This window comes from Balaenoptera ricei, chromosome 18 (genome assembly GCF_028023285.1).
Source record: "Balaenoptera ricei isolate mBalRic1 chromosome 18, mBalRic1.hap2, whole genome shotgun sequence".
Classification (NCBI taxonomy): Eukaryota; Metazoa; Chordata; class Mammalia; order Artiodactyla; family Balaenopteridae; genus Balaenoptera; species Balaenoptera ricei.
The window spans coordinates 42,711,527-42,732,251 of record NC_082656.1 but is presented as its reverse complement, the minus strand read 5'-3'; positions in this window follow the sequence as shown (position 1 = coordinate 42,732,251).

The following is a 20,725-nucleotide window of genomic DNA, read 5'->3' as shown; positions in this document are numbered from 1 at the left end:
GGAAATAAAAAGAAAAATAAACAAATGGGACCTAAATAAACATAAAAGCTTTTGCACAGCAAAGGAAACTATAAACAAGATGAAAAGACAACACTCAGATTGGGAGAAAATATTTACAAATGAGTCAAGGGACAAAGGATTAATCTCCAACATATATTAACAGCTCATACAGCTCAATGTCAGAAAAACAAACAATCCAATCAAAAATGAGCAAAAGACTTAAATAGACATTTCTCCAAGAAGACATACCAAGAGGCACATGAAAAGTTACTCAATATCACTAATTATTAGAGAAATGCAAATCAAAACTACAATGAGTTGTCACCTCACTCCAGTTAGAATGGGCATCATCAGAAAATCTACAAACAATAAATATTGGAGAGGCTGTGGAGAAAGAGAACCCGCTTGCACTGTTTGTGGGAATGTAAATTGATACAGCCACTATGGAGAACAGATGGAGGTTCCTTAAAAAACTAAAAATAGAGCTACCATACAACCCAGCATTCCCACTACCAGGCATATACCCAGAGAGAAGCATAATTCAAAAAACATATGCACCCCAATATTCATTACAACACTATTTACAATAACCAGGTCATGGAAGCAACCTAAATGTCCATCAACAGAGGAAAGGATAAAGAAGATGTGGTAATATATACAACGGAATATAAAGTCATAAAAAAGAATGAAATTGGGTCATTTGTAGAGACGTGGATGGATCTAGAGATGGTCATACAGAGTGAAGTAAGTCATAGAGTGAAAAACAAATATCATATATTAATGCATATATGTGGAATCTAGAAAAATGGTACAGATGAACTGGTTTGCAAGGCAGAAATAGACACAATTGTAGAGAACAAATGTATGGACACCAAGGGGGGAAAACAGGTGTGGGGAGTGGGATGAATTGGGAGATTGGGATTGACATATATACAGTAATATATATAAAATAGATAACTAATAAGAACCTGCTGTATAGCACAGGGAACTCCACTTCGCTGTACTGTAGAAACTAACATAACATTGTAAATAAAACTATACCTTAATTAAAAAAAAAATAAGTCAGATCCCATCACTTCATATCTCAAAACCCCCTCGTGACTTCATATCCCACTAAGAGAAAACATGCCATATTCTCAGTGGATGTGATGTTACTCACTAGGGTGTGTTTTGAAAATTTGAGGCAAGTCTTTTGGGATGTACCATGATTGAGTGGCATTTAGTGTGTTGGGGCCTGCTAGTCCATCCTACAGATTCCCTTACTGTAAAGAATCATCTCTCACCCTGTAAGATTTTTAAAATCAATTTTAGAGGTATAATTTGTATAAAATAAAATTGACTATTTATTAATAAATAAATAAACTGCTAAAACAGATCTTTTTTTTTACTACATGAACACCAATTCTCCTTTTACTATTTGTCATTTCACTAAGTGGAATAGTATTTATCTTGTAGTTCAAGCAAAAAATCTATTTGCCACTGTAAGAACCCTGGGTATCTATTTCAGGGCCCTGGGCTGATGGAAATCTATTTTCATAGGGCACAAAAATAAGCTCAACTTCCCTAAGAGTCCCTTCCTTCTACCTTCAGATTGTGTTCCCCTTCTGTATGCAACAGATCATCTCATAACCCTCTCTCACTTATTGATTGACATTATATACTATACAGACAGTGGGATCATCTGAAATACATGAAAGAGACATAATTTTGTTAGATCTTCTCTCCAAAAGAGAAAATGTGAAGATAAGAAATGGAAGAGAAAATAACATTTAAAACCAATTAGCTGCGTAACTCTGAGCAGTTAAAGTAGTTAAAATAGAAATTGGGAAAATATATGTTATTGAATATATTACTCTTTTGAAGCTCTGCTTAATTTAGCCTATGCCAAAAATTTCCGCAAAGCCCTTGGCTGACATTCACATGTTTCAAAACTAAACTTTCCCTGATGAAGAAAAGACACTCACTTGGCACTCAGTACACACCCCCACCTGCTTCTGACATTTCTGACTGCTTCCCATATGGTCCATGAATTTGGAAGTCATAAGAGTCTAGTTTACCTGAAAATGGGAGTGGTAACCACTCCTACTCATGCTATTACATCATGAGTTTAAATTTTTGACTGGAAACCTGTAGAACTTTGATCAATTCTCTCTTTTTTTTTTTTTTTTTTAATGTCTGAAACATTTATATTAACATATTTCCATACATATTTCCATACGATCAATTCTCTCTTGATTATTGATTCTTCAAGGATTAAAACTTAGATCTGATTTGCATATAGCAAATTCAGTGATTCTATGGAAAGCTTGACGTTTCTTAGAGGTTGTTTAGTTAAGTTTTGTTTCCTTTCATAATAGAATGAATCAAAAATTAAACAAACATTACTGAATACCTACTATGAGGAGAAAGGCACTTATGAATCTAGAATATTTACCCAAATATTCACATATTATACAAAGATATCTAATGAATAATCACACACTACAGAGAGTGTTAAGGGAGCTCTTATATGCTTAATCAGATTGTCCTTCTAACAGTATCAGAAGAACTGGGGATTTTATGGTGTCAGGAGAATGGATAAATAATACGGAAGTGTTAAACACTTGAGGAGTGAGATGTTTAGTTGGCACTTTTGTATGACATTGAATCCCAGAGTTGTTCACTGTCTTTCTAAGCATGAGAGATGGAGGACACCAGGAGAGAGGAGAAGGCAAAGGTGAAAAATTGGATAGAAGAGACCTTTAATTATTCTAAGATTTCACTTATTTTTGCTTTCTCATCCAACACAATTGTCATTAGTTCTTTAGTAGTCTTGGTCCTTCATTTTGCCCCTAAACTAATAAATTATTCTGGGAAATGGGAAGAGCCAAAAAAAAGCACCAAACGGACCACATATGATAGAGAAGATTAATAACAAAACCAAGAATGTATGTTTAAAGTGTCTAATGTATGTCTAGAAGACCACACTATAATATATCTGGGTTATGTGGTATGTCAAGTATAGTTGTTGTGAGCACATAAGTAGTATAGGTGGTAACACAGGATTAGACTTCATCAAAGCATCACAGGGCCCAAGTTTTTCCACTGGTCTCACAAATGGCTTAAATCACACAATTTAAAATTTTTTCTTATTAGCATTTCCTAATATAACTTTTCTCCTGAGAGAAACATCATGTCAATTCAGGAACATCTCTATGTAGAGCAGAACAAGCCCCACAGATGAGCCTCCTTGGGAAAGGAGGATTCCAAATATGAAATGTAGATACTTCACCTGAAATGAAGTAGAAGTGATGAAGAAACTCAGCTTTACTTAGAAGACAGCCCTTGTAAATGAAAATGGAACTAGAGCCATAGTAAGAAAATTTGAGATATTGCTGCACTATTCATTTTGATAGTGATTGGCTATATAACATAAAAATATACACCCATCCATGATAAATAAAACTTATCTCTAAATATATGAGTTGGGAGATTGGCTGGCATGATGGAGGAGTAGAAGGATGCGAGCTCACCCTTTCTTACAGAAACGCAAAAATCACAACTAACTGCTGAACAACCATCGACCAAAAAAAAAAAAAAAAAATGCTGGAACCTACCAAAAAAGATACCCTACATCCAAAGACAAAGAAGCCAAAAAGAGATGGTAGGAGGGGCTCAATCATGATAAAATCAAATCCCATACCTTCCAGGTGGGCAACACTCAAACTGGAAAATAAATTATACCACAGAAGTTCTCCCAGAGGAGTGAAAATCCTGAGCCCCAAGTCAGGCTTCCCAGCCTGGGGGCCTGGCAACAGGAGGAGGAGCCCCCAGAGAACCTGGCTTTAAAAACCAGTGGGGTTTGATCACAAGAATTCCAGGGACTGGAGGAAACAGAAACTCCACTCTTGGAGGGTACACACAAGGTCCCATGCACACCAGGACCCAGGGAAAAAAGAAGTGACCTCATAAGAGACTTGACTAGACCTATCTATTCGTATTGGAGGGTCTCCTGAGGAGGTGGGGAGTGGCTGTAGCTCACTGTGAGGAAAAAGACACTGGCAACCACAGTTTTGGTGAGTACTCACTGATGTGAGCCCTCTTGGAGGCCACCATTTCCTCCCCAAGACCTAGCCTCACCCAACAGTGCTGGGACACATCAGGCCAAATGACCAATAGGGCAGGAATACAGGCCCACACATCAGAAGACAGGCTGCTTAAAGTCTTCCTGAGCACAGCCCTGCCCACCCGAGGTGCAAGACCCAGCTCCACCAACCAGTGGTCAGGAACCAGACCTTCCCACCAGGAAGCCTGCATAAGCCTATTAGACAGCCTCATCCACCGGAGGGCAGACAGCAAAAGCAAGAAGAATTACATTCCTGCAGCCTGTGGAATGGAAACTGCAATCACAGAAATTTAGACAAAATGAGACAGCAGAGGAATATGTCCCAGATGAAGGAACAAGATAAAACCCCAGAAGAACAACTAAGCAAAGTGAAGATAGGCAATCTACCAGAAAAAGAATTCAGAGTAATGATAATGAATATGATCCAAGTTATTGGAAAAAGAATGGAGGCACAAATTGAGAAGATGCAAGAAATGTTTAACAACGACCTAGAAGAACTAAAGAACAGACAAGTAGAGTTGAACAATACAATAACTGAAATGAAAAATATACTAGAAGAAATCAATAGCAGAGTAATGGAGACAGAAGAACGGATAAGTGAACTGGAAGACAGAATAGTGGAAATCACTTCTATGGAACAGAATATAGGAAAAAGAATTTTGAAAAAAAATGAGGACAGTCTCAGAGACCTCTGGGACAATATTATACACACCAACATTTGCATTATATGCATTATAGGATTTTCAGAAAGAGAAGAGAGAAAGGACCTGAGAAAATATTTGAAGAGATAATGGCTGAAAACTTCCCTAACATGGGAAAGGAAACAGTAACCCAAGTTCAGAAAGTGCAGAGAGTCCCAGGCAGGATAAATTGAAAGAGGAACATGCCAAGACACATAGTAATAAAACTGACAAAAATTAAAGAGAAAGAAAAAGATATTGAAAGCAACAAGATAAAAGCAACAAATAACATACAAGGGAACTCCCATAAAGTTATCAGCTGATTTCTCAGCAGAAACTCTGCAGCCCAGAAGGGAGTGACACATTATACTTAAAGTGTTGAAAGGGAGTAACCTATAACCAAGAATACTCTACCCAGCAAGGCTCTCATTCAGATTCAATGGGGAAATCAAAAGCTTTACAGACAAACAAAAGCTAAGAGAATTGAACACCACCAGACAAGCTGTTCAACAAATGCTAAAGGAATTTCTCTAAGCAGAAAATAAAATGTCTTTACTAAAAACAAAACAAAAAAATATGAATACAAAAGCTCACTGATAAAGGCAAACATAAAGTAAAGGTAAGAAATCAACTGCACACAAATATGATATCAAAACCAGCAATTGTGAGGAGAGTACAAATGCAGGATATTAGAATGCATTAGAAATTTAAAAACCAGCAACTTAAAAAAAAAATCTTGTTCATATATAGACTGCTATAACAAAACCTCATGGTAACCACAATCCAAAAATATAAAATAGATACACACAAAAAAAGAAAAAGGAATCCAAACACAACACTACAGTTAGTCATCAAATCACGAGAGAAGAGAACAAAAGATGAAGGGAAGAAAAAAGACCTATGAGAACAAATCCAAAACAATTAAGAAAATAACAATAGGAATATACATATTGATAATTACCTTAAATGGAAATGAATTAAATGCTCCAGCTAAAAGACAAAGACTGGCTGAATGGATACAAAAACAAAACCATATATATGTTGTCTATAAGAGACCCACTTCAGACCTAGAGACACATACAGACTAAAAGTGATGAGATGGAAAAATATATTCCATGCAAATAGAAATCAAAAGAAAGCTGGAATAGCAATACTCATATCAGATAAAACAGACTTTAAAATAAAGAATGTTAGAAGAGGTAAGGAAGGACACTACATAATGATCAAGGGATCAATCCAAGAAGAAGATAAAACATTTATGAATATTTATGCACCCAACATAGGAGCATCTCAATACATAAGGCAAATGCTAACAGCCTTAAAAAGGGAAATCAACAGTAACACAATAATAGTGGGGGATTTTAACACCCCACTTATACGAATGGACATATAATCCAGACAGAAAATAAATAAGGAAACTCAACCTTTAAATGATACAATAGACCAGATAGATTTAATTGATATTTATAGGACATTCCACCCAAAAGCCACAGAATACACATCTTCTCAAGTGCACATCAAACATTCACCTGGATTGATCACATGTTGAGCCACAAAGTGAGCCTCAGTAAATTTAAGAAAAGTGAAATCATATTAAGCACTTTTTCTGATCACAGTGCTGTGAGATTAGAAGACAACTACAAGAAAAAAAAACTGTAAAAAACACAAACACCAAGAGGCTAAACAATATGCTACTAAACAACTAATGGATCACTGAAGAAATCAAAGAGAAAAATCAAAAAATACCTAGAGGCAAATGACAATGAAAGCAGGATGATCCAAAACCTATGGGATGTGGCAAAAAGCAGTTTTAAGGGGAAGTTTATAGGAATATAATCTTACCTCAGGAAACAAGAAAAATCACAAACAAACAATCTAAACTTACACCTATAGCAACTAGAGAAAGAAGAACCAAAAAATGGAAAAAAAAAAGAAAAACAAGTTAGTAGAAGGAAAGAAATCATACAAATCAGAGCAGAAATAAATGAAATAGAAACAAAGAAAATAGTAAAGAACAATGAAACTAAAAACTGGTTCTTTGAGAAGAACCTTTAGCCAGACTCATCAAGAAAAAAGGGAGAGGGCTAAATCAACAAAATTAGAAACAAAAAGGGAGAAGTTACAATGAACACCACAGAAACAGAAAGGATCATAAGAGACTACTACAAGAAACGATAGGCCAATAAAATGGACAACCTGGAAGAAATGGACAAATTATTAGAAAGGTAAAATCTCCCAAGATTGAACCAAGAAGAAATAGAAAACACAAACAGACAAATCACAAGTACTGAAATTGAAACTGCTATTAAAAAACTTCCAACAAACAAAAGTCTAGGACCAGATGGCTTCACAGGCAAATTCTATCAAACATTTAGTGAAGAGTTATCACCTATCCTTCTGATACTCTTCCAAAAAATTGCAGAGGAAGGAATACTCCCAAATTCATTCTATGAGGCCACCATCACCCTGATACCAAAACTAGACAAAAAAGCCACAAAAAAACTGCAGGCTAGTATCAATGATCAGCATAGACAAAAAAATCCTCAACAAAATACTAGCAATCCCATTCCAACAATACATTAGAAGACTCATAGACCATAACCAAGTGAGATTTATCCCAGTGATGCAAGGATTTTTCAATATCCACAAATCAATCAGTGTGATACACCACATCAACAAATTGAAGAATGAAAACCATTTGATCCTCTCAATAGATGCAGAAAAAGCTTTTGACAAAATTCAACACCTATTTATGATAAAAACTCTCCAGATGGGGGCATTGAGGGAAAATACCTCAACATGATAGAGGCCATATATGAGAAACCTACAGCTAAGATCATACTCAATGGTGAAAAGCTGAAAGCCTTTCCTCTAAGATCAGGAACAAGACAAGGATGGCCACTCTTGCCACTTTTATTCAACATAGTTGTGGAAGTCCTAGCCACAGCAGTCAGAGAAATAAAAGAAATGAAAGGAATCCAAATTGGAAAAGAAGAAGTAAAACTGTCACTGTTTGCAGATGACCTGATCCTATACATAGAAAATCCTAAAGATGCTACCAGAAAACTACTAGAGCTCATCGATGAGTTTGGTAAAGTTGCAGGATACAAAATTAATACACAGAAATCTCTTGCATTCCTATACACTAACAACAAAAGATCAGGAGGAGAAATTAAAGAAACAATCCCATTTATCATCACATCAAAAGAATAAAATACCTAGGAATAAACCTACCTATGGAGACAAAAGACTTGTAGTCCCACTCCTGGGCATCCAGAGAAAAACATGGTTCAAAAGGATACATGCACCCCAATGTTCATTGCAGCACTGTTTACAATAGCCAAGTCATGGAAGCAACCTAAATGTTCATTGACCGATGAATGGATAAAGAAGATGTAGTACATATATACAATGGACTATTACTCAGCCATTAAAAAAAATGAAATAATGTCATTTGCAGAAACATGGATGGACTTGGAGATTAAGTCTGACAGAGAAAGACAAATATCATATAATATTGCTTATATGCAGAATCTAAAAAATATGATAAAAATGAACTTATTTACAAAACAGAAATAGGCTCACAGACTTAGAGAAGGAACTTATGGTTACTGGGGGAAAGTTTGTGTGGGGAGGGATAGACTGGGAGTTTGGGACTGACATGCACTCACTGTTATACTTAAAATAGATAACCAACAAGGACCTACTTATAGCACAGGGAACTCTGCTCAATATTCTGTAATAAACTAAATGGGAAAAGAATTTGTAAGAGAATACATACATGTATATGCATAACTGAATCACTTTGCTTTACACCTGAAACTAATACAACATTTTTAATCAACTATGCTCCGATAAAAAAATGTAAAAAATGAATAAATAAGTAAATAAATAATAAAATAAGTTGTGTTGCAGTTGTATAGTTTGTATAACATTGCATTTTGTAAACATGATTGTGCATTGATTAGACAAACATTCTATGTTTACTGCTCAAACACTTTCAGAAGTCCCAAAAAGTTTATAGGGCTTAAACTTTGCCTACCGTGCTTAATGTCTAAATTAACTATGAATGGGACAATGGACTTATTCCAAACTACCTGGGTCGGGGGGATTTGGGGTAAAATTCCATTCTATTGTTATATATACTTGTCAAATGATTTTACTCAACTCCTATTTGTTATGAAATATGTTCTCCTTTAAAAAAATTATGCATAATTTCCTGTGATGCAGAGGTCTGAGTTTTTCTTCTCTTCTTTAATCCCACGACACATGAAGGTATTGATATTAGAGCTGATTTAAGAATAAGGCAGGGACAATTATTCAGAGATGACTGTGTGAGTCTATGAGTCAATGGTTCAGTTATCTTGCAAATTATGTAGTCATTATATCTCTTTGCAAACTACCAGTCTCATTAAATATTTTTCCTTATATTCTTGATATTGTTCTTTTTAACATTTAAAGGGGTTAATAATGGTTTAGAAATAATAAAAAAAAAAGTAGATTCCATGGTGGTCTAGGGCTGATGATAAAAATCAAACATTGCCGATGAACCATACATTGCAGTAGCAACATACGGACAGCAAGAGTGACACTTGGACCACAGTCTCTTTCTGAAATTTTAAGGTTATTGTACTAGAAAAAAAAAAAAAAAATGAGTCTAAGTATGTTTTATTTCCTGCCACATCTAGCCCACCAAAAGAACAAATGAATCACATTTGTACTCTTTTTATTCTTTAGTCTTCTTTCATACACATAAAAAATAACCTTCAATAAAATATGTTAATTTATTTACATAATATACAAAACCATATAGTTCATAAATGGCATAGAGCAGTATATAACCTTTCTCAAGATATACACAAAATTACAATGGTGCTGTTAAAAGGCATACAGGGGTAAAAAAAAAAAAATGTTGTTGGGCTGTGGCCATTGTTTTACCTACTCAAAGGCTGAACGATATCAATACATCTGCACACCTATAGCATTTCTGAGTTGAACTTCAGTACACTAAATGGGGAGTGCTGACATTAGATATGGCTAAGAATCATATGAACTGGCTAAATGCCTCTGATGGAAAAACGTATTAATATAATGATTTCTTAAAGCACACTCATATATAACACTTGTTTGCTGTAACTAAGTAAAATCAACAAGATATTAATAATGAAGAAATTAGTGTGGTTGACAACCAAGTAAGCATCATTTACCTAAAAACTATAACTCCTGTTAGAAATATGTATTAATTATGCAAGTAGTAAGTAACACAAGGCTGACTTTACCCATCTAACCTTGTATATCTTTCATGTAGTAATTTATTTACAGCTGCTACACAAGATTCACAAACAAAAACTGTGCATCCCTAACTTTAATATGTATGGAATTAACTGGGGTTCTTGTTAAAATGCAGAATCTGATTCAGTAGATCTGGGGAGGGGCCCAAGATTCTGAATTTCTAATAAGTTCATAGGTGATATTGCTGCTGCTGCTCTGGGATCCCAGTTTGTTCCACAAGGAACTAAAGCATTTCACCCATGTATTTTGAAGACATAAAACTACTTTATATTAAAATTAACTAACGATGAGAGTGAAATATGAATAAACATGGAAATATAAACTTGATACTTTAAAAAATTCATATAATACCATTACAAAATTTTGTAAATTAATAAACATCTGTACTATGTATGCAATGCTAGTGAGTTTTCTTTCAAAAAAATTTTAATATCCAAGCTTTACTAAATTGAGAAAATTATTAAAGAACAGTTATGATTATGTATACTGCTTTCATGTGACTTCATTGCTGTGATAAATATTGGTAAACCTTTTTTTTTCTAATGAATAATTAGAGAGGATTAATTTCATAGGGATAAGAGGACTTATCTTTAAATTATAGTACTGTTTCCCCAGAGCAACAAAAAATAATTCATGCTCCTCTCAAACATTACAGCACTTAAACACAGAAAATCTCACTGATTTGAAAATTTAATAATACAATCAAATGATAAGTCTAGTGATATTAAGATAAGACTATATCTGATAATCTCTTGAACAAAATCATGCCACATGCTATATAGGAAGCACAAGTACCAAGAGTAATACACTAATGTACACATGTTCCTGTTGCACTTATACTTTGAAATACAGTAAGTCCCCTACAGACAAATGAGTTCCATTCCGAGAGCAAGTTCGTAAGGCTAATTTGTTCGTAAGTCCGAAAATTTAGCCTACGTAACCAACTAACACAATCCACTATATAGTACTGTACTCTAATAGGTTTATAATACCTTTCACACAAATAATACATAAAAACAAACACAAAAAATAAAGAAAACATTTTTAACTTACAGTACAGTACCTTAAAAAGTACAGTATTACAGTAGAACAGCTGGCATACAGTGGCTGGCATTGAGTGAACAGGCAAGAAGAGTTACTGACTGAAGGAGGGAGAGGAGGTGGGAGATGGTAGAACTGAAGAATCGTCAGCAATAGGAGACAGAGGGCAAGCTACAATTTCACTCATGCCTGACACTGATGGCACAGGTTTTGGTTCCTTGCTGGATTCAATTCTATCTACCCTCTTGAAAAAATGATCCAGTGATGTCTGGGTAGTAGTTCTTTTTTTCTCGTCATAGATGACACAGTAGCATTAGATTGCATTCTGAATGGCTGCTGCAACCTTTGTGTACCATTCTACATTCAGGTCCTGTGCCTCAAAAACTAACAGTGCCTCCTCAAATAAAGAAAATCCCCTTGCCATTTCCTGCATCGTGAATCTCTTCTTAGCAGTACCAGCTACATCACTGACGCTTTTACACTTGCTTCTAGTCATCCTGGGCTTGAAGTAAAGATACTGTACTCTATACAGTACTGTACAATAAAGTGCACAAAAGCACAACCACTTGTAGAAGATGCATGCATGTGACAATGTACACCAGACACATGAACTAATTTACTTAATTGGACATGAGAACGCATGTTTGTACATTTGAAAGTTTGCAACTTGAAGGTTCGTATGTAGGGGACTTACTTTAACTTGTATATGTTATTTGATATACATTTCTGTATTTTTCATTTGCCATACATTGTTCTAATATATGAGGTATTTCAGTGTTGTACAGTTTTATTATGCAGGGTTTTCTATATCAGGCAGAAAAATAATATTTTCTCTTGATTATATGCATACAAATTATAGACATGTTTTGCTGTGCAATAAATTATATTTTGATATTGTAGCAAGGCCTTAGAAGGTTTTAGATCTTACCGTTATATTAGATGTTGATGTATTTGACCAAGAGGAAGTTGAAGGGTAGAGAAGCTAAAGGATTCCACCTAAATATATAGCAAAGCCAAAGTTTCAATGTAGATTTCTTGACTAGCGGTATAATTTTTTTTTCTTTATTTTGCATGGCGGGACACAAGTAAAAACATGAGAAGCTCTTCTTGGTACTGTCAACTAATGTCCCAAATAGTAATTCTCCCTCTGACCTTGAAATCAACTAACAGAGTCAGCACATGAATATTAAGATGGTGAAAACTTCCCTATATGAAAACATATGTAAAGAAAGTTGGCTGAGAATACATGCTCAGTAGTGGAAGCACAGAAAAGTAACATATTCACAAGAGTTGGCTATGGGTGAATGTCCAGAATGTAGCTTTATCCAAAGAAGAAACACAAAAACTCAAGTTTGTGATCAATGATTAATGTTGAAGGTGGAGGTATCTTCTTTTGTGGAAAAGGGATTACCTTTTATGAAGATATCCATCTCCTTTCCTGGAATCTCTGCTAAATAAGCAATATTCTGAATATTTATTTAATTTTTGAGGTACACTAATTCTGGAGAGGAGAACCTTAATTGGCAATTAGTAGTACTGGTCAAGAGGAGACTAATATAGTCACTGTACACCCCAATCTAAAGTTTCTTGATCTACAAAGCTCAGGGTCAGTTATTAGAATATTTTCATCTATTTTATATTCTTTTATCATAGGTCTGCTTCATTATCATATTTTTCAGTCATAGAATCATCTTTTAAACTGTATAATCTGTGATTGTAATTTAAATTCATTTTTTGAGAAAGTATGATAAAAAGCAAATTCTTAGATGAAAGGACACTGTGTGAGATATTTGAGGTGAGTATAATAAGTTATAACTATCAACACACTACATTTTTATATTGTTAATATTTAATATATTAATAATGAAACATATACCTTTGACAGTCATAAATCATGCTCATTGTCACAGTGTAATAATATGTGTATTTGATTGGTTGATTTTAGACTTTAGTTTCTCACCTTAACTGAATGTTGGAAATAATTTTAACATAAAAACTGTAAGAAAACACTGTGTGCACCAAGGTTAAAACCAGAGAATTAATCAGTAATCTCTTGGTTAGAAATAGCATGACTGTCACATATGGGACAGAGCAGGTATTTTAATTATACCTTGTTCCCAATATTGCTCTTGGTGTAGCCTTCCAATTCCTATCATCAATGCAAGATTAAAAAAAAAAAAAAAAAACAACTCACCAGCCCATCGCTAGCCTGCAGCATGGAGTAAGTAACATAAAGTTTGTGCTTGAGGTTGACTGGGACAGGAGCACAACTAATGCAGGACTCTGGCAAGCCCTAGCCTCATAGTTTAGATGCAAACCTAGAGGGTCCAGTGATTACAACCAGTAGAGATAGCTCTTAGAAAATATCAGCACTGGGGAGAAAATTGGAGGTTATCTCTGAGGCAGTGTTGGTGGATTTATAGAATGGTCAACTTAATTACATCAGTGGTTCTCTTCCCTTCCTAAAATTCATCATAATCAGTTTAAGCCTCTCCTTTTACATTGCCAAGTGAGTAGTTATATACAGAGGACACGAGCTCACAAACAAAATTGAATATTTGAGGAATCAACTGATATATAAACATATTAAAAATGAAACTATGGTACCTGAACTAGTATTAATGAACCAAACCAAATAAAAATTTAGAATCAAGGTATCAAATACTCTCAAAGAGATATGAGCAGATACTGGAAATATAGAGCAAGAACAAGAAGTCATAAGAAAAAATCAAGTTGAAATACTGAGTATGATAAATGCCATAAATGCAATAAAAACTGGCACCTTGAAGCTTTCAGGAATGAATTAGACATGAAGAGGTAAAAAGTATTAAAAAATATTCTGGATATGAAGGGTAGATGTAGAAACATCAGACTCCATCTAAGAAGAATCTTCAAAAAAGAAAAGACAATTTGGGGAAATATTTAAAGTTACATGTCAGAATTTAATATAATTAGGGAAAATGTAAGACTTTAGATTGAAAAGTCTTGTCAAGTAGAAGGCAAATTAGATAAGAAAAAAACACACTTGTTATCAATAAGGAAGAATTTAAGAACATGAAATGGCAAATACTTTAAAAATCTTACAGCAAAATAATCTCCTCAAAAATATACAAGAAAGAAATTCACATCAGAACAGTGACACTGAATGAAAACAAATACATAGACTAATAACTTCTAGTTTTTGACAAAAAAAATCTTGTAATTCTGTGTCCTTTTAATCTATTGTACAAATTTGATGGAAAAAATGATAAAGAAAAGCTTTTTACGTAATAGTAGCAAAGTATTACTTTCAATTGTTTTTTCTTGGTAAACATACCCTAGCAAACGTATAAGTGAATCACTATGTGGTTTTTGAAACTCTGTGTGGTTTTTGAAACTCTATGTGGTTTTTGATTTAGGGTATAAAATAAAAATATAATAAAATTGTCCATTTATAAATAAAGCTAAATAGTATATCCATGGGAATCCAGAATTAAATTCTGAACAATACCAGTATGATCAACTGTGGGTAGGGTCTGAGAAAGACTGGAAGTAAGAAGAACACTTGTTTCATTTATGGAGATGATGAAGATGTTGATAAGCTTAACAAACCGAATAATGTATTATTAACTGTATTACATATACATGTGAGTCTTAAAATCTTATGGATAAAGCAGAAATGTAAACCTGTAATGTATAATCACAAAGCAGTTGAAAAATTATAGTAACTTAAATGGAAATTCGAAAAAGAGAATAAAAAAGAAATGTATTAGAAATAGAAACAGGATAAAATAAAATAATTATTAATAAATAATTACATAAATATAAATTAATAAAACAGTGGTTCTCAAATTGGTTTGAGATACACACTTGCACATAACTCATATTCACACCTAGACACAAACACATGCAGAAAATTTTAGCAATATATTATCTATAAGAGTTTTTTAATGCAAAAGAATTTTGGATGTACATGGGAGGGAAATTATACCAAGGCAATAGGACCTAAGAAAGAGAGAGGAAATTGAATTCAACATTATAGACACACTATTTTTTATTGTGAAATTATCCTAAGGGATAATAATGGATTTATAGACTGATAAAAGCAGTAGTTATGATAAGATATTTACATAAAGATACTATAGCATATCTATGATTATGCTTATGCCTAAAATACATGCAAATCCTATCTACTATTGATGCAGCAAAGAATAATTGGTGTTTGGGTAGAAGGTTCTATGTACATGATTTTGATATGCCATCAAATACATGTAGTATCTGAGAAGCCACTGATGGGAGAAACAGAAATATCCAGAAGCAGAGGAACTTTTGAGTATCACATTCCTATAACCCTGAATTCAGTTGGTTGATAATAGAGTCCTGAGCTAGGGCAGAGATCATAGGATGAAAATTCAAAAATAGAGAAAGACATATTTAAATACTATTAGCTACAGTTGATTAATTCACCAAATGTTTACTGAGTTCTTGTTAAATGTAAAGGAACCTGTGAAGTGTTATGCATGTAACATTATGCTTCATGCTATGGGGAAAATAGTAAATTGAGATAGTCAAGGGAAGGCATCACAGTATAGTGAAATTTTACTTGGCTTAGATTTCAATTAAAAAAAAGGAGAAAACATGGCATTTTGAGGAATAAAAGCATAAGTAAGAATGCAGAGCAAACACATAGAGACAAGAGTTAGCTTAGTGTTCACCTCCTTTATTCACCTCTCTGAATAAATAGATAAGTAGATATTTTAAATACATATTCCTTGAATATGAAAAATAAACACAGGCATATAGGTAATATATATAGGCATGTCTCATTTTATTGCACATTGCTTTATTGTGCTTCTCTGATTTTTTTTTTTTTTTTTTACATATTGAAGATTTGTGGCAACCCTGTGTCGAATAAGTCTATAGGTACCATTTTTCCAACAGCATTTGCTCACTTTGTGTCTCTGTGTTACATTTTGGTAATTTTTACAATATTTCAACCTTTCTCATTGCTATCATATTTTTACAGTTACTTGAGATCTTTGATGTTACTATTGTAATTGTTTTGGGTGCCACAAACCACACCCATATAAGATGTAAACTTAATAGGTAAATGTTGTGTGTACATTCTCACTGTTCCACTGACTGAGTGTTCCCCATCTCTCTCTCTTCCTCAGGCCTCCCAATTCCCTGAGACACAACAATACTGAAATTAGGCCAATTAATAACCCTAAAATGCCTTTAACTGTTCAAATGAAAGAAGACTCACACATATGTCACCTTAAATCAAAATTTAGAAATGATTAAGCTTAGTGAGGAAGACATGTCAAAAGCTGAGATAGGTTGAAAGCTAGGCCTCTTGTGCCAAACAGTTAGCCAAGTTGTGAATGCAAAGGAAAAGTTCTAGAAGGAAATTAAAAGTACTACTCCAGTGAACACACAAATGATAGGAAAGCAAAACAGTCTGATTGCTGATATGGAGAAAGTAATAGTGGTCCAGATAGAAGATCAAACCAGCCAAAACATTCCTTTAAGCCAAATCCTAATCTAGAGCAAGGTCTTAATATTCTTTAATTCTATGAAGGTTGAGCGAAGTGAGGAAGCTACAGAAGAAAAGTTTGACGCTAGCAGAGATTGGTTCATGAGGCTTAAGGAAAGAAGTTGTCTCCAAAACATAAAAGTGCAAGGTGAAGCAGCAAGTGCTAATGTAGAACCTACAGCAAATTATCCAGAACATCTAGCTAAGGTAATTAATAAAGGTGGCTGCACTGAACAACAGACTTTCAAGGCAGACAAAACAACCTTTTATTGGAAGAAGATGCCATCTAGGACTTTCATGGCTAAAGAGGAGAAGTCAGTGCCTGGCTTCAAAGCTTCAAAGGATAGATTGACTCTCTTGTTAGGGATTAATGCAGCTGGTGACAATGAAGCCAATGCTCATTTACCAATTTGAAAACCTAGGGCACTTAAGAACTATGCTAAATCTACTCTGCCTGTGTTCTACAAATGAAACAACAAAGCCTGGATGACAACACTTCTGTTTACAACATGATTCACTTAATATTTTAAGCCACAGTTGAGACTACTGCTTAGAAAAAAAAATATTTTGTTCAAAATATTACTGCTCATTAACAGTACACCTGGGGCTTCCCTGGTGGCACAGTGGTTAAGAATCCACCTGCTAATGTAGGGGACACAGGTTCACGCCCTGGTCCAGGAAGACCCACACGCTGCGGAGCAACTAAGCCCATGTGCCACAACTACTGAGCCTGCACTATAGAGCCTGTGAGCCACAACTACTGAGCCCACATGCCACAACTACTGAAGCCCACGTGCCTAGAGCCCATGCTCCACAAGAGAAACCACTGCAATGAGAAGCTCACAAACCGCAATGAAGAGTAACCCCCACTCGCCACAACTAGAGAAAGCCCGTGTGCAGCAATGAAGACCCAACACAGCCAAAAATTAGTTAATTAATTAATTTAAAAAATACACCTGGTCACCTAATGGATGTGTACAGTGAGATGAATGTTGTTTTCATGCCTGCTAACACAACATCCATTCTGCAACCCATGGATTGAGGAGTAATTTCAAATTTTAAGTCTTATTATTAAAAAATACATTTCATAAGGTTATAGCTGCCATAGATAGTGATTCCTCTGATGGATCTGGACAAAGTAAATTGTAAACCTTCTGGAAAGGATTTGTCATTCTAGATGCCATTGAGGACATTTGTGATTTGTGGTAAGAGGTCAAAATATCAACATTAATAGAAGTTTAGAAGAAGTTGATTCCAACCCTCATGTATAACTTTGAGGGATTCAATACTTCAGTGGGGGAAGTGACTGTAGATGTGGTGGAAATAGCAAGAGAACAAGAGATACCACTGGAGCCTGATGATGTAGCTGAATTGCTACCATCATATGATAAGACTTTCAAGGATGAGGAATTGTTTCCTACGGATGATCAAAGAAAGTAGTTTCTTGAGATGGAATATACTCATGGTGAAGATGCTGTGAAGACTGTTGAGATGACAATAAATAATTTAGCATATTACATAAACTTTGTTGATATAGCAGAAGGGAGTTTGAGAGATTGACTCCAATCTTGAGAGAAATTCTACTATGGGTAAAAATGTACTAAACAGCATTGCATGCTACATAGAAATTTTTCTTCAAAGGAAGAGTCAACAGACAAAATTCACTGTTGCCTTATTTTAAGAAATTGCCACCGACACCCCAAACTTCAGGAACCACCACTCGGATGAGTCAGCAGCTTTCGACATCAAGGCAAGACCCTCCACCAAGAAAAAGACTATTATTTGCGAACTCTCAGATTATGGTTAGCATTTTTTAGCAATAAAGTTTTTTTTAAATTAAGGTATGTACATTTTTTTTAGACGTAATGCTATTGCAGGTTTAATAGACTACAGCATAGTGTAAACATAACTTTTATATACACTGAGAAACTGAAAAATTCCTGTGATTCACTTTATTGTGATGTTCTGGAACCAGACTTGCAATATCTCCGAACTATGCCTGTATGCATACATATATTTTCAATCATCTACATGCATATAATGGATGTCACTGCATTTAAAATCTAGCACTATGGGTTTCAATGGGTTACAATGTAGGCTTTCAATATTTCTATTTAATACATAGTAAAACTTTTGGCCACTTAAAGTTATTCCCAGATATACTCCTTCAAACAATGATTCATGTTAATTGAATTATTGCCTTATTCACTTATTACTTTGCAATATATTTATCATGTTCACATTTAAAAACATTTTTCAGGGATTTTACATTTTACTGTGGGATGGATCCCAAATAGAAGAAATGGTTGGAACCCAGAACAGGACAACAGGGAACGTTACAAGGCAGAATGCCCTTGTTTGTATTGCATGACCCTAATCCCTGGTAATAGTCAAACTTCTACTCTGCCACACAGTAAGAACATAGATAAATAAATCAGTAAATTAAAAGAATGGTGCTTATAGGAATACCATTTTACTGAGTGAGCTCCAAGCTCTACTTTTTGAAATAAATTCAGTCAGAGAATAAGCAATCCACTATGAGTTTAAATGAATATTATTTTTAAATTATCTTGCTTTTCATTAGTACATTTTTGTTTCCTTGTTTAATATTGCTAAATATAGTTAATTGTTTCCTTGAAACTTACCTAATTGAAATTAATTAGGTGATGGTTTATTCTCTAAATAGTTGTAGTCATGAATCACATTTTTCAACAAGGGCACCCCTCCCCCCCCCCCAAAAAATAGGCTTAACAGAAAAGCCAATCTTATAAAAGCATCAAAAAATAAAAACAATTCTTTTTAAGTGTAAATTATTTTCATGGAGCTTTTGAGTGTGAACTAAAGGGCTTGTTTGGTGTTTCAGACTATATATATGTGTGTGTGTGTGTGTGTGTGTGTATATATATATATATATATATATATATATACACATACATACATATATATACGTATATATATGTATATATATATACATATATATATATAGTTTAGAAATTTTATTTTAGAAATTTTCCACAGCACAGAGACCTTATACTGATGCTTATATAACATAATGCTGCAGGTATTTGCCTGACTCAAGCTTAGATCACAGAATTTTTCTCCAAAATATGACAGTGGGGTTTATAGGCCATGATTAATTTTTGCTGATTATTTAAACTGAGACCATATAAACTCAAGAATTTATATGTGGCTATTAATGGTCATTTACCCATGTCTAAGAAGAGAAAATTCAATTTTCTTAAAGTGATAAAGAGATAATGCTGTATGCCAGAAACAACAACCAGAGTATATTCTAAGGAGAGAAGTTGATTGAGAGACAAGCTTTCTAGGACTTCTGCTGAAGTTTCTAATGAGGTCTCAACACACTTCCTTTTCTTATGTACCCAATAAAGTATGTTGATAGTTTGTAATAAAGTCTCATTTTTTGCTGAAAGGAGCTCTTGTTCCTTGCAAATGAACAAAGGCATTAAGACATCTAATCAAAAAAGTGTTATCCAGTAGCCTGTGGAATTGTTAAGTAGAATGGTATTTTGACAGTTTATCCATTTTAATTGGATTGAGGTACATTGGTGCTGCACAGAAGTTTTTCTTTTGTTTTTATGTTTGTTTTTGTTTATTTGCTTTTTAATTGGAGAGTAGATTAGCTTCATGTAATTTACCTAATAAAAAGCTTCACCAGGCTTGTGTTCCCAGAGAAAACCAGGACTTGGAGGAATTTACAGGCAGTAAATTTTACTGGTTGCGGGAGTGGGGGTGGTTATGTGTGAGGCCCCATTGCCTGGAGGCTAAGAGAACAAGCTCTAGATCCAGGTTACCAGGATGTGAATTCTGGTCTATTCTCACTAGCGTTGTTAGGTTAAACAAATGAATTAACCATTATTTTGTTTAGTTTTCTTATCCATAAAATGTGGATAAAAGAGAAATTAAGTTATATGGCTCTTATGTGGATTAATCGTGAAGTGAACAGAAGAGTGCCTGGGATATACTGTTTAACAAACATAACTGCCTAGATTAGTAGACAGGATTAAACAGGGTGGCCTTTGTGAAGAGACTGTGAATAGCCAGATATAGAAAAAGGAGAGTTCCATTCTT